Source organism: Oncorhynchus gorbuscha, unplaced genomic scaffold (assembly GCF_021184085.1).
Source record: "Oncorhynchus gorbuscha isolate QuinsamMale2020 ecotype Even-year unplaced genomic scaffold, OgorEven_v1.0 Un_scaffold_1344, whole genome shotgun sequence".
Taxonomy (NCBI): Eukaryota; Metazoa; Chordata; class Actinopteri; order Salmoniformes; family Salmonidae; genus Oncorhynchus; species Oncorhynchus gorbuscha.
Window position 1 is genome coordinate 6,643 of NW_025746147.1, and position 16,711 is coordinate 23,353.

The following is a 16,711-nucleotide window of genomic DNA, read 5'->3' on the forward strand; positions in this document are numbered from 1 at the left end:
AACCTGCTCTTACCATGAGAAACAGATGTCCCAATCTTCTCACCTCTTCTTCATCTTTAATGTTGACATTCAGCTCCAGTGTTTGACTGCAGTCTTCCAGTTTCACTGATGCCATCTCTGGATCCTGCAGTGCAAACTGGCCCACTGTCACAATCAGGACCCAGTGACTGTAGGTTTGGACTCAGTGTGGAAGGAGAGAGGCAGGCTGGGTTTGTCCTCACTGTTGATGTTACCAGAATAAGACTTAATCCGCGTTGGCCTGTAGTAACAAAGAGACAGACACAAAAGTTAGTCTTGACAGTTCTGGCACTTAAATTATTCTCTTTAACTAAATTTTTGTTTTTCTTTGTTCAATTATCGAATTTCAATGAATCGGGTTGCTATGCATAGACTACAAAACATTAATTCACATTAGAGGAGTGCACACTTTAAATTACACAACGTAAGTGCACTTAACCTATAGTAGATTTCCTACATTTACATCAATGCATAAATGACTCAAGCCATTAAGGTTGCAGTGTTTGAAGAAGCACGATGAACAATTTTCTTGAATAACGTCGTCTTCACTGTATTATTTCACCTACAAAAATACGATTGTTTCTGTCTATAATGTGAATGGGAAATACAATGTGTCTGAATATTATTACACATGTCATTTTATAAAACAAAAATAAAAGATAAACATTGCATTCAGCCTCACAACTGTAGGGCAACCGTGGAATCGTCGCTCTCTGGTGCATCTGCACTGCCCGCACGCAGACAGAGCTGTCGCCGCCATTTTACAAACTCGCGAATTTTATACAAAACCAATAACATGTAAAAGGAGATCAGAAATGGAAAATAAATTATTTATTAAAAAAGATAAATTATTAAATTATGTTCATTGACTGACGTATAAAATTGTTTTAGCCACGTTTTCCACTCACTCGGTTTGAACCAAAATAACACAGAACCTTTACCGAACGTGATCATTTGTTACCTGGAACGTTATGACATGTTATTTTGATATTAGACAGTTTAAACGTGCAATTACAAACCTGTAGAAATACATTTTAAAAAAACGGACACAAAAAGGTGCCCGGAACTTCTTGTTCCCCACCACAACCAAAGATGTTTTAAGTTCAGTTGTAACGTCACAAGCACAGTGAAATGCCTTTCTTGCAAACTCAAAACTAAATAATGCAATTATCAATAACCATATATTACTAGAAAAAAGACACGAGAAATAAGAATAGAAATACACAAGTAAGTATACTATATATACAGCAAATAGTTAAAAAGTCAGTTCCAATACCATGTTTAGATGTGCAGGGATACTGGAGTGATGGAGGTAGATATGTATAGGGGTAAGGGGACAGGGATACTGGAGTGATGGAGGTAGATATGATACTGGATATGGAGGGTAAGGGGACAGGGATACTGGAGTGATGGAGGTAGATATGTATAGGGTAAGGGGACAGGGATACTGGAGTGATGGAGGTAGATATGTACAGGGATACTGGAGTGAGTAGGGTAAGGGGACAGGGATACTGGAGGTAGATATGATGGAGGTAGATATGTATAGGGGTAAGGGGACAGGGATACTGGAGTGATGGAGGTAGATATGTATAGGGGTAAGGGGACAGGGAAACTGGAGTGATGGAGGTAGATATGTATAGGGGTAAGGGGACAGGGATACTGGAGTGATGGAGGTAGATAGGGGTAAGGGGACAGGGATACTGGAGTGATGGAGGTAGATATGGAGGTAGATATGTATAGGGGTAAGGGGGCAGGGATACTGGAGTGATGGAGGTAGATATGTATAGGGGTAAGGGGGCAGGGATACTGGAGTGATGGAGGTAGATATGTATAGGGGTAAGGGGACAGGGATACTGGAGTGATGGAGGTAGATAGGGGTAAGGGGACAGGGATACTGGAGTGATGGAGGTAGATATGTATAGGGGTAAGGGGACAGGGATACTGGAGTGATGGAGGTAGATATGTATAGGGGTAAGGGGACAGGGATACTGGAGTGGTGGAGGTAGATATGTATAGGGGTAAGGGGACAGGGATACTGGAGTGATGGTAGGAGGTAAGGGGACAGGGATACTGGGAGATGGAGGTGGAGGTAGATATGTATAGGGGTAAGGGGACAGGGATACTGGAGTGATGGAGGTAGATATGTATAGGGGTAAGGGGACAGGGATACTGAGTGATGGAGGTAGGGGTAAGGGGACAGGGATATGGAGTGATGGAGGTAGATATGGTATGGGGTATAGGGGGGGGACAGGGATACTGGAGTGGTGGAGGTAGATATGGAGGTAGATATGTATAGGGGTAAGGGGACAGGGATACTGGAGTGATGGAGGTAGATATGTATAGGGGTAAGGGGACAGGGATACTGGAGTGATGGAGGTAGATATGTATAGGGGTAAGGGGACAGGGATACTGGAGTGATGGAGGTAGATATGGAGGTAGATATGTATAGGGGTAAGGGGACAGGGATACTGGAGTGATGGAGGTAGATATGTATAGGGGTAAGGGGACAGGGATACTGGAGTGATGGAGGTAGATATTTATAGGGGTAAGGGGACAGGGATACTGGAGTGATGGAGGTAGATATGTATAGGGGTAAGGGGACAGGGATACTGGAGTGGTGGAGGTAGATATGTATAGGGATAAGGGGACTAGGCAACAGGATAAGATAAACAGAGTAGCAGCAGCTTGTATGTGAGTGGTCAGTATAAATGATGCAGTACAGGGGCATTACAGTGATGGACGTGTGTGAAAGGAGAATGTGAACATCTTGTAAGGGGAAAAATGTGAGGGGTAAGGGGACATCATTGCACCATCTATTCCTGCACCAACACACTATCCCCCAGAACCCACCACTTTAGCCCTAAATGATCCTACAACAGGCCATCCGCCTTAGAGGATGGAACCCCTTCCCTCAAAACTGACTGTAGATCTTATGTACTAAAATCTCACACACCCAAATATTTCTCTGCTGCTGCAACTACCACATGTCCCTTCTGTGATTTCTACTCCACCAGTGCAGTGCAGTGCAGTTCATCACCATGGCTATAAACGCAACATATCCAACCTTACTAAAACTCATCCTCTCTGGATCTTTTCTTTTCTGACCAACTCACTGGGAGGCTCCTTGCCCTTGGGCTCCCCTCTACTCTCTTTATTGTCTCAGCATCGGAAACGTTCAGCCCCACTCAAACTGACAATTTCAACCTGTCTCTCTCAAGGCATTTCAGATCCTCAGCTGCATTGGCAACCCCACAGTTGACAGTGCTTTCTGTATCCCAACTACACTCCCTGACTAGGCCCTCCTGCACTTTCTCACAGCGTGGGATCCCTCTTCTACACACTGCTGCAACATGACCAAATCCTTGGCACCTAAAGCACCGTAATGAACTCAGAACATAGGCCCTCGCAGAACACCAAATATAACCTAACCTTTTCAGGTAGCAACTCGGTCAAAGCTCAAGACAAACAGAGTTCTCAGTCACGCCATTGCCACCGGGTCTATGTCTCACCACACGGCTGGCAACAAACACTAGGAATATTCCTTTTCATTTGATACCCTTCTACCCCACTGATCCCCCTTGAGCGGGACCCTACTCCGGAGAGCAAAGCACGCCACAGGTTGAGACCCGAGCCGCGTGACTTGAAGCATCCGCTTCCTCTGGGCTGTGGATAAGCAAAAAAATCGTCCAAAAACAATTCCAGTTCTCTAAACTTTGTAACACAGATATAACTATTCCCGGTTTGTTCTTTACCCAACTTGACAAAACGTATGGGTGGGCCAAAAGCAAGACTCAACGCTTTCCAAAAGCCTGACTCCTACCGGTCCAAAATCATCTCTGGTAGGTGTTGGTAAAAATGATGATTAAATGACTGAACAAATAGATTAAGGGTTTTCAATTGATGAAAGCACATTGGCATAATTAAATTACAGTAACAGTAGGATTCTCAGGGCAAACATTGGAAGTCTCAACTACACCCTGTGGTGTAAGGTACTATTTTTTTACAACTTTTACTTCACTACATTAAAGAAAATGTACTTTTTACTCCATACATTTTCCCTGACACCCAAAAATACTGTTACATTTTGAATGTTTAGCAGGACTGGAAAATGGTCTAATTCCCACACTTATCAAGAGAACATCCCTGGTCATCCCTGCTGCCTCTGATCTGACAGACTCACTGAACAGAGAACATCCCTGGTCATCCCTGCTGCCTCTGATCTGACAGACTCACTGAACAGAGAACATCCCTGGTCATCCCTGCTGCCTCTGATCTGACAGACTCACTGAACAGAGAACATCCCTGGTCATCCCTGCTGCCTCTGATCTGACAGACTCACTGAACAGATGCTTTGTTTGTAAATGGATGTCCAAGTGTGTAAGTGTGCCCCTGGCTATCTGTCAACAACAACAACAACATGAGGCCCGGTTGGCTTAATAAGGAATTTTAAATACATTTACACTTGTACTTTTACTAAATATATTTAAAACCAAATACTTTTACTAAATATATTTAAAACCAAATACTTTTACTAAATATATTTAAAACCAAATACTTTTACTAAATATATTTAAAACCAAATACTTTTACTCAAGTAGTATTTTACTGTTTGACTGTTTCACTTGAGTCATTTTCTATAAAGGCATCTTTACTTTTACTCAAGTACCACTGACTACACCTGTCTACCACAGGTAGGCCCACTTAATCCTGGACTGGCTCAACCTCCATTTCCAGATCATCAAGGTTCTCAAAAGAGCATGTAGACCTATGAATATGATTACTCAGTTTGTATTCAGGAGACAAAAGGTACAGTGGAAGTCGGAAGTTTACATACACTTAGGTTGGAGTCATTAAAACACGTTTTCAACCACTCCACAAGTTTCTTAGTAACAAACTATAGTTTGGCAAGTCGGTTAGGACATCTACTTTGTGCATGACAAGTCATTTGTTTAACAACTATTCAGGCAGACTTCTGATAGGCTAATTGACATCATTTGAGTTAATTGGAGGTGTACCTGTGGATTTATTTCAAGGCTCAGTGCCTCTTTACTTGACACCATGGGAAAAATCAAAAGAATTCAGCCAACATTGTAGACCTCCACAAGTATGATTCTTCCTTGGGAGAAATTTCCAAATGCCTGAATGCCAAGTATAAACACCATGGGACCACGCAGCTGTCATACCTCTCAGGAAGGGAGACGCGTTAGGTCTCCTAGAGATGAACGTACTTTGGTGCGAAAAGTGCAAATCAATCCCAGAACAACAGCAAAGGACCTTGTGAAGATGCTGGAGGAAACAGGTACAAAAGTATCTATATCCACAGTAAAACAAGTCCTATATCGACATAACCTGAAAGGCCGCTCAGCAAGGAAAAAGCCACTGCTCCAAAACCGCCATAAAAAAGCCAGACTACGGTTTGCAACTGCCCTCATGTGCAGTTGTAAACCGTAGTCTGGCTTTTTTACGGCGTTTTTTTTGTTCGCACCAAAGTACGAATAAAAATAGAACTGTTTGGCCATAATGACCATCGTTATGTTTGGAGGGAAAAGGGGGGAGGCTTGCCAGCCAAAGAACACCATCCTAACTGTGAAGCACGGGGGTGGCAGCATCATGTTGTTGGGGTGCTTTGCTGCAGGAGGGACTGGTGCACTTCACAAAATAGACGGCATCATGAGGATGGAAAATTATGTGATATTGAAGCAACATCAAGACATCAGTCTGGAAGTTGAAGCTTGGCCGCAAATGGACAATGACCCCAAGCATACTTCCATAGTTGTGACAAAATGGCTTAAGGACAACAAAGTTAAGGTATTGGAGTGGTCATCACAAAGCCCTGACCTCAAACCTATAGAAAATGTGTGGGCAGAACTGAAAAAGCATGTGCAAGCAAGGAAGCCTACAAACCTGACTCAGTTACACCAGCTCTGTCAGGAAGCCTACAAACCTGACTCAGTTACACCAGCTCTGTCAGGAGGCCTACAAACCTGACTCAGTTACACCAGCTCTGTCAGGAGGCCTACAAACCTGACTCAGTTACACCAGCTCTGTCAGGAGGCCTACAAACCTGACTCAGTTACACCAGCTCTGTCAGGAGGAATGGGCCAAAATTCACCCAACTTATTGTAGGAAGCTTGTGAAGGGCTACCTGAAACATTTGACCCAAGTTAAACTATTTAACGGCAATGCTACCAAATACTAATTGAGTGTATGTAAACTTCTGACCCACTGGGAATGTGATGAAAGAAATAAAAGAAATCACTCGACTATTATTCTCACATTTCACATTCTTAAAATAAAGTGGTGATCCCAACTTTTTACTAGGATTAAATGTCAGGAATTGTGAAAAACTGAGTTTAAATGTATTTGGCTAAGGTGTATTTTAAACTTCTGACTTCAACCTCTGTTCGAAGTGTGCACACCTCTGTTCGAAGTGTGCACACCTCTGTTCGAAGTGTGCACACCTCTGTTCGAAGTGTGCACACCTCTGTTCGAAGTGTGCACACCTCTGTTCGAAGTGTGCACACCTCTGTTCGAAGTGTACACTCGGAACACAAATCGCTGAAGCACCATTCTTATGCTTTCGCATCATTGCACTACCTCTTCACTGCACCTCAATACGGCGACCGGAGTAATGGAGAAGGGGGCGGCTGCACCTCAATACGGCGACCGGAGTAATGGAGAAGGGGGCGGCTGCACCTCAATACGGCGACCGGAGTAATGGAGAAGGGGGCGGCTGCACCTCAATACGGCGACCGGAGTAATGGAGAAGGGGGCGGCTGCATCTCAATACGGCGACCAGAGTAATGCGCGACCAGAGTAATGAGCGACCAGAGTAATGAGCGACCAGAGTAATGAGCGACCAGAGTAATGAGCGACCAGAGTAATGAGCGACCAGAGTAATGAGCGACCAGAGTAATGAGCGACCAGAGTAATGAGCAAGTGAGTGTGTCGAAAGGAAAGTAGTGGGCTTGTGGAAAGAAGTGAATCGAAATCGCTGTGCTATAGGTTAGACTGTTTGATTGCACTGTGGGGGGGGGTTCTCTCTTCCTTTTCTTACCACACAACTACCATACATACAGGTTTGGGGAGTAACAGATTACATGTAAAGGGATTGCAAAAAATATTGCAATCAAATTACCGATACTTTTGAAAAACTAAAGGATTACTTTTAAATTCAGAAATTGTTTGCTGGAAGAAGAAAAAAGAAAAAAAATCTCAATGACATTCAAATCAGCATTAAGAAAGGTGCATGTTTAAGTTTGTTCTACCTGAGTGAGTCTGACCACCAATCAGAGACCACTACGATGACACACCAAATGATGACCACCAATCAGAGACCACTACAATGACACACCAAATGATGACCACCAATCAGAGACCACTACAATGACACACCAAATGATGACCACCAATCAAAGACCACTACGATGACACACCAAATGATGACCACCAATCAGAGACCACTATGACGACACACCAACCGATGACCACCAATCAGAGACCACTACAATGACACACCAAATGATGACCACCAATCAGAGACCACTACAATGACACACCAAATGATGACCACCAATCAAAGACCACTACGATGACACACCAAATGATGACCACCAATCAGAGACCACTACGATGACACACCAAATGATGACCACCAATCAGAGACCACTACGATGACACACCAAATGATGACCACCAATCAGAGACCACTACGATGACACACCAAATGATGACCACCAATCAGAGACCACTACGATGACACACCAAATGATGACCACCAATCAGAGACCACTATGATGACACACCAAATGATGACCACCAATCAGAGACCACTATGATGACACACCAAATGACGACCACCAATCAGAGACCACTACGATGACACACCAAATGATGACCACCAATCAGAGACTACTATGACGACACACCAAATGATGACCACCAATCAGAGACCACTATGATGACACACCAAATTATCCAACTTGAATAAACGCTTGTATGCCATTTAGCAGGCGCTTTTATCCAAAGCGACTTACAGTCATGTGTGCATACATTCTACGTATGGGTGGTCCTGGGGATCGAACCCACTACCCTGGCATTACAAGCGCCATGCTCTACCAACTGAGCTACAGAAGGATCACTGTAGGTAAGGATACCGGGGTCTACAGTGATACTGATATCACTTATTATTATTATTATCTACATTGATGTGAATCACACTGCTGCTCTCTCATTCAGCTATTAGCGCTTTACAGATTGTGGTGGTTGAGGACGGCTGTTCACAAATCTAAAAGTGTATTTGGAATCTAATAATGGTTTAATTCAAGAAGTTTATGCTGCCTATCAATCATTGATTTTGAAACCAGTGGACAGCCAGTGAAAAATTCACTCTTGCAACAGCAGCGTAGTGTGGATCCCAGCCTATGGAATAAAAGTGGGGCTTTTAATGCTCAATCTAATTCATGCTGATAAAAATAAAACATCCATAGACCTAATGGACACATACTCAAACTTGCACACTTTAGATTGCCCCTTTTTAAGCCTGTTTTGGGTTCTTATACATTCTATATACACAGTACCAGTCAAAGTTTGGACACGCCTACTGATTCAAGGGTCAAAGTTTGGACACGCCTACTGATTCAAGGGTCAAAGTTTGGACACGCCTACTGATTCAAGGGTCAAAGTTTGGACACGCCTACTGATTCAAGGGTCAAAGTTTGGACACGCCTACTGAGTCAAGGGTCAAAGTTTGGACACGCCTACTGATTCAAGGGTCAAAGTTTGGACACGCCTACTGATTCAAGGGTCAAAGTTTGGACACGCCTACTGATTCAAGGGTCAAAGTTTGGACACGCCTACTGATTCAAGGGTCAAAGTTTGGACACGCCTACTGATTCAAGGGTCAAAGTTTGGACACGCCTACTGATTCAAGGGTCAAAGTTTGGACACGCCTACTGATTCAAGGGTCAAAGTTTGGACACGCCTACTGATTCAAGGGTCAAAGTTTGGACACGCCTACTGATTCAAGGGTCAAAGTTTGGACACGCCTACTGATTCAAGGGTCAAAGTTTGGACACGCCTACTGATTCAAGGGTCAAAGTTTGGACACGCCTACTGATTCAAGGGTCAAAGTTTGGACACGCCTACTGATTCAAGGGTCAAAGTTTGGACACGCCTACTGATTCAAGGGTTTCTTTATTTTTACTATTTTCTACATTTTGGTATAATGAAGACATCAAAACTATGAAATAACATAAGGAATCATGTAGTAACCAAAAAAACAAAACAAAAAAGTGTTAAAACAAATCAAAATATATTTGATATTTTCCAGAGTAGCCACCCTTTGCCTTGATGACAGCTTTGCACACCCTCGGCAAAGCATGCCATTCCACGAGCGCAGCATTTATTTTTCAACTCGAATCAATGAGCCTAAATCAGTCCTCTGCGACAATAAAAAGTAGGGCTGGCTAATACGTCCTTAGTTTTGGTGTCGTGCTCTCAGGTAAAACTATTTAGCTAATCTATACTTCCAAGTCCTATTGTTGAAGATCAAGAGGTATAACATTTATTGGAATGACTGGAATTCTGATAGACTTTGGTTTTTAATGTAAAGACATAATTTAATCATATTATTATATGTAGTAGAAAGCGATGGGTTAGAAGAAGCCTACATAACCAACCCATAAAGTAAAATTTTACATCCATATATAGCCAGCTATGTAAACTTCAACATTGATTTATCCTGCAATAGATGTCATTCAATTGGCAACATTCATTTGTATTATTAGAGTTTGGACATCTGTTTTAAGCCAGAGGATGAGTCTCGGTTGTAATTTCATTGTTAGTTTTACATAAATAATTGTACAGTTTCAGCTAAAAAAACTGACAACTCTTTATGTAAAAAAAAATATTACTATTATTTTTTTAAATTATGATTATTTAAAAAAAAATAAGATTGATGGTGTACTTCATGCGCTGTACTTTGGGCTCCCGAGTGGCTCAGCCGTCTAAGACACTGCATCGCAGTCACTACAGACACCCTGGTTTGAATCCAGGCTGTATCACAACCGGCTGTGATTGGGAGTCCCATTGGGCTGCGCACAATTGGCCCAGCGTCGTCCAGGTTTGGCCGGTGTAGGCGGTCATTGTAAATTAAAATGTGTTCCTCACTGACGTGCCTAGTTTAAAAAGGTTGTCACCCTGAAAATGGCTACTAGGTATCTACTTCATACTAGGTTGCCATGGCTACTAGGTTGCCAGAGTAGTTGAGTTGAGTAGTAGACTATGTATACTGAACATAAATAAAATGCAACATGCAACTATTTCATTGATTTTTACTGAGTTTCAGTTCATATGAGCAAATCGGTAAATTGAAAATAAATTAATTAGGCCCTAATCTATGGATTTCACGACTGGGAATGCAGATATGCATCTCTTGGTCCCAGATGCCCATTTTTTAAAGGTCTCACAGTAGGCTTCAGGATCTCGTCACGGTATTTCTGTGCATTCAAACTTCCATCGATAAAATGCAATCATGTTCGTTGACCGTGGTTTATGCCTGCCCATAACAACACCAAACCGCTCTCCCACACGACGCCATTCCGGATAGAAGCAGAATTCAACATAGCATTAGACTGGGTCATATATTATGGAGGTCTAATTTACGAAGATAGTGCCTGCTTTTACCATGATTGACACATTTCCAAATCTTCTCCTCCTCTTCTTCATCTTTAATATTGACATTCAGCTCCAGTGTTTGACTGCAGTCTTCCAGCTTCACTGATGTCATCTCTGAATCCTGCAGTGCAAACTGGGCTCCACTGTCACAATCAGGACCCAGTGACTGTAGGTTTTCACTCGGTGTGAAAGGCAGACTAGGTTTGCCCTCACTGTTAATCTGTCAACTCCGGATTGGATCCCAGTCCTAAATAGAAGTCTGAGATCAACTTCCTGGTTCTCCTCTGTGCAGGCCACACCCCCTCCCATTGTACTGTATGCATGAACACACTTTGAACAATGGCTTCCTAAAATGCTGTAGTGATAACACGATAGGAAAGGTTGTGGTAGACGTGGCACATTACAGGTGAGTTCTTCGATTATGTTTAACGGCTGTTGTCATCCAATAAATGTTGCACTACCGCCACCTACTGGACAGGAGTATAACGCTCTTAAACATTGCTTGAAATTTATTTCATAGTTTTGATGTCTTCACTATTATTCTACAATGTAGAAAATAGTTTATTTTTTAAATAAAGAAAAACCCTGGAATGAGTAGGTGTGTCCAAACGTTTGACTGGTACTGTACATTTATTTTAATCCATTTATGTGTTCTTCACAATAAGTTTTTTTTTTAAGTGCAGCTGTCACCCTGAAAGTAACCTTACCAACCCTGCGTACACTGAGCTACCATACCGCCAGAGTTTGGACTTCTGTTTTTAAGCCAGAGGATGTGAGTCTGGGTTGTATTTCATTGTTAGTTTTACACAAATAATTAATTAGCATTAGCATGAAATAACATGACCTTCTCGTTGAAACAGTTCTACTGCAACTTTTCATACACAGTAGGAAGTTGGAATGAACAACATACATTTAGTAAGATAAAACCTGCTCTTACCATCATAAACAGATTTCCCAATGTTCTCCTCCTCTTCATCTTTAATGTTGACATTCAGCTCCAGTGTTTGACTGCAGTCTTCCAGCTTCACTGATGTCATCTCTGGATCCTGCAGTGCAAACTGGGCTCCACTGTCACAATCAGGACCCAGTAACTGTAGGTTTGGACACAGTGTGGAAGGAGAGAGGCAGGCTGGGTTTGTCCTCACTGTTGATGTTACCGGCCTCAGACTTGATCTGAGTCGTCCTGCAGTAATAATGAGCAACGACACAAAAACTGTCTTGACAGTTCTGCAGTTTTCTTTATTCTCTAAAATTACATTCAATGTTTTCTTGTTCAATGATCTAATTTCAATAGATCAGGTAGCTAAGCATTGACAACAAAACATGAATTAATTCACATTAGACACAAATTACACACTAAATCACAACGTAAATACACTTAACTTAAGAGTAGATTTCCTACATTTACATAAACGCATAAAAGACCCAAAACCATTTAGGTTGCAGTTGTTGTTTTAAGCAGCACAATGAACTATTTTCTGCAATAACCTTGTCTTCACTGTATTATGTCAAAAAAACATTTGTATTTCCCGTTCACACCATAGTAACAATTATAGATATAGAAAGAAAAAACTGCATGTGTCTGAATATTGCTACACATGTGAAAAACAGATAAACATTACATTAATCTTCAAACCAGTAGTGTAGCTGTGAATTTGTCTCTCTCTGATGCACGAGCACTGCCTGCACCGAAGTCCGTTGAAGCAGACCAAGTGGGCGCCACCATTTTACCAGCTTGTGAATTTTACACAAAACGTACTCAGAAATATCAAATACTTTTATTTTTTTATTAAATTACCTTTTGAGAAATGATGTACAGTCAGACAAATCCAGTCTCTAGTTTATGTGACTTGAAAAATAAGATTTGATCACGTTCTTCACTCACTCGTCTTGACACAAAAATAACACGTAAAACCTTTACCAAACGTGATACAACTTTAAGTTATTTGTTACCCAGCATGTTATGACATGTTCTTTAGATATTATAACGTGCTGTTACATACCAGTAGTAATACATTAGAAACGGACACAAAAGTTATCGTCTTGACAATACAGTTAAGGCGCCTGCCCGGAACATCCTGTTCTCCCACTACCACCAAAGATGTGTATGTTATACCGCCGTGCAAATGTGAGATCGAAGATCTTTACAACTAAACTAAGATATACCACAGCCTGTCGGTTCCAACGGGAACAAATGAGTAATAGAGGGCAGAACAAGGAAGGAGAAGTGGCCAGAGCCAAGCATGAGCTAGCGAGATCCTATTGGCGCGTTCTAGCACGCATATGCAGATTTCCTTTAGGGAACGCCTACTCCGTGAAGTGCGCGTGTGCAATAACTCACTCTTTCTAAACAACGCGATTTTTTAAAACGTTGCAAAGGGTAAAGTCTACACAACTTAGTCCACTCTGTTCATATTCTAGTTTTGGGGACAGAAAACTGTATCGAAATCAAATGTTTCATCGATGAGGAAATGTGCAGAATGTCGGCAAAAATCCACCTCCATTCTCCCACTGCAAGCCAATGGGCTTCCTCTCACAAAGCAGATGCTTCACATTTATGCATCCGGTGAAATGTCCGTCTCATTGTTCTATCTATGGCGACATCTTATTCTTCATGTACATTTCGGGCAGACTCTGTGTTGCGTATTGCTACCTTTCGCAGGTCGGATTGTGGATTTTGGTTACAAACAAACATGTGAAAATCTTAAATGAGATATTAGAAAGTTTAAATGTGCTATTACATACGTAGTAATACATTTGAACCCGACACAAAAGTTATCTTCTTGACAACACAGTTAAGGAGCCTGCCCGGAACGTCCTGTTCCCCCACTTCCCCCACTACCACCACTACCACCAAGGATGTATCTATACACTATCCCCCCAAAAAATATCCACCCCATCCCACTTACTTTGGCCCTAAACGATCCTACAACAGGCCATCCACCTGGGAGGATGGAACCCCTTCCCTCAAAACCACCTGTAGATCTTCTGCACACGAATCTCCCACAGTGTTTTACCTGTTTGATTTCTTTTCATGGGTCGCAGGTAGCCTCATGGTTAGAGTGGATCAGTGAATTTGATAAAGTTATTAAGAAATCCTAGCACACTTTATTGTAATCCTATTGTTTCTCACTGTGAGAGAACTGTGCAGAGGAAAGGGAGCGTTCTAGAATGTTAGCCTCTCTTTACTTTACTGATCAGTGTGCACCTGGTCAGTTTTGTTGTGTTTTGTTAGTTTCTACTTTACATATATTGAGATGACCTTGGATTTGACCATAGTGTTGAATGAGGCTTCTCACGTAACAATATACACTGAGTGGACAAAACATTAAAATCGCCTTCCTAATATTGATTTGCTCCTCCCCTTTTGCCCTCAGAATAGCCTCAATTTGTCGGCTATGAACTCTACAAGGTGCCAAAAGTGTTCCACAGGGATGCTGACCCATATTGACCCCAATTACTTCCCACAGTTGTGTCAAGTTGGTCTGATGTCCTTTGGGTGGTGGACTGTTCTTGATACACACGGGAAACTGTTGAGTGAAAAACCCAGCAGAGTTGCAGTTCTTGACACAAACCAGTGCGCCTGCCACCTACTAGCAGACCCCGTTCAAAGGCACTTCAATCGTTTGTCTTGCCCATTCACCCTCTGAATGGCACATATACACAATCCATGCCTCAATTATCTCATGGCTTAAAAATCCTTCAACGTGTCTCCTCCCCTTCATCTACATTGATTTGTTGACCATTTAACAAGTGACATCAATAAGGGATCATAGCTTTCACCTGGTCAGTCTGTGTCATAGAAAGAGCAGGTGTCCTTGACATTTTGTACACTCAATGTCGTGTGACGTTTGATTGGGTGGAACTGCTTCCCTCTGCAGTTTTCTGTGGGAAACTACAAGTGATGATCAGTTTTCTGTGAGAAACTGCAGGTGATGATCAGTTTTCTGTGAGAAACTGCAGGTGATGATCAGTTTTCAGTGGGAAACTACAAGTGATGATCAGTTTTCTTTGGGAAACTGCAGGTGATGATCAGTTTTCTTTGGGAAACTCACTTTGGGAAAAGGTGATGATCAGTTTTCTGTGGGAAACTACAAGTGATGATCAGTTTTCTTTGGGAAACTGCAGGTGATGATCAGTTTTCTGTGGGAAACTGCAGGTGATGATCAGTTTTCTGTGGGAAACTACAAGTGATGATCAGTTTTCTGTGGGAAACTGCAAGTGATGATCAGTTTTCTGTGGGAAACTGCACGTGATGATCCGTTTTCTGTGAGAAACTACAAGTGATGATCAGTTTTCTGTGGGAAACTGCAAGTGATGATCAGTTTTCTTTGGGAAACTGCAGGTGATGATCAGTTTTCTGTGGGAAACTGCAAGTGATGATCAGTTCTCTGTGGGAAACTACAAGTGATGATCAGTTTTCTGTGGGAAACTGCAAGTGATGATCAGTTTTCTGTGGGAAACTGCAAGTGATGATCAGTTTTCTGTGGGAAACTGCAAGTGATGATCAGTTCTCTGTGGGAAACTGCAAGTGATGATCAGTTTTCTACTGAGAAACTTTTGTTTATTCATAGACAAACTCTGAAACATGTTTGTTTATTAAAGTTTTCTGATTTGTTTCAGAAACTAAAGCATCTCCCAAGTGATGATCAGTTTCTCTGTTTAAGACCTTTACATAGGAAACTGCTAATTCATCTACCCAACAAGTGATGATCAGTTTTCTATTAAAGACCTTTACATAGGCACAAACTGCTAATTCAACTACCCAACAAGACCTTTACATGTATATTTGATCAGCTAATTCAACTCTATTAAAGACCTTTACATAGTATATTTAGCACACTCATCTAGCTAATTCAACTACCCAACTATTAAAGACCTTTACATAGTATATTTAGCACACTCATCTAGCTAATTCAACTACCCAACTATTAAAGACCTTTACATAGTATATTTAGCACACCCATCTAGCTAATTCAACTACCCAACTATTAAAGACCTTTACATAGTATATTTAGCACACTCATCTAGCTAATTCAACTACCCAACTATTAGTGTGTTTAAGACCTTTACATAGTATATTTAGCACACCCATCTAGCTAATTCATCTACCCAACTATTAGTGTGTTTAAGACCTTTGTTTATTTCACTCATCTAGCTAATTCAACTACAACTATTAGTGTGTTTAAGAACATAGTATATTTAGCACACTCATCTAAACATGTTTAGTGTGTTTAAGATTTCATAGTATATTTAATCTAGCTAATTCAACTACCCAACTATTAAAGACCTTTACATAGTATATTTAGCACACTCATCTAGCGAATTCAACTACCCAACTATTAGTGTGTTTAAGACCTTTACATAGTATATTTAGCACACTCATCTAGCTAATTCAACTACCCAACTATTAGTGTGTTTAAGACCTTTACATAGTATATTTAGCTTTATCATCTAGCTAATTCAACTACCCAACTATTAGTGTGTTTAAGACCTTTACATAGTATATTTAGCACACCCATCTAGCTAATTCAACTACCCAACTATTAGTGTGTTTAAGACCTTTACATAGTATATTTAGCACACCCATCTAGCTAATTCATCTACCCAACTATTAGTGTGTTTAAGACCTTTACATAGTATATTTAGCACACTCATCTAGCTAATTCAACTACCCAACTATTAGTGTGTTTAAGACCTTTACATAGTATATTTAGCACACCCATCTAGCTAATTCATCTACCCAACTATTAGTGTGTTTAAGACCTTTACATAGTATATTTAGCACACTCATCTAGCTAATTCATCTACCCAACTATTAGAGACCTTTACATAGTATATTTAGCACACCCATCTAGCTAATTCATCTACCCAACTATTAAAGACCTTTACATAGTATATTTAGCACACCCATCTAGCTAATTCATCTACCCAACTATTAGTGTGTTTAAGACCTTTACATAGTATATTTAGCACACCCATCTAGCTAATTCATCTACCCAACTATTAAAGACCC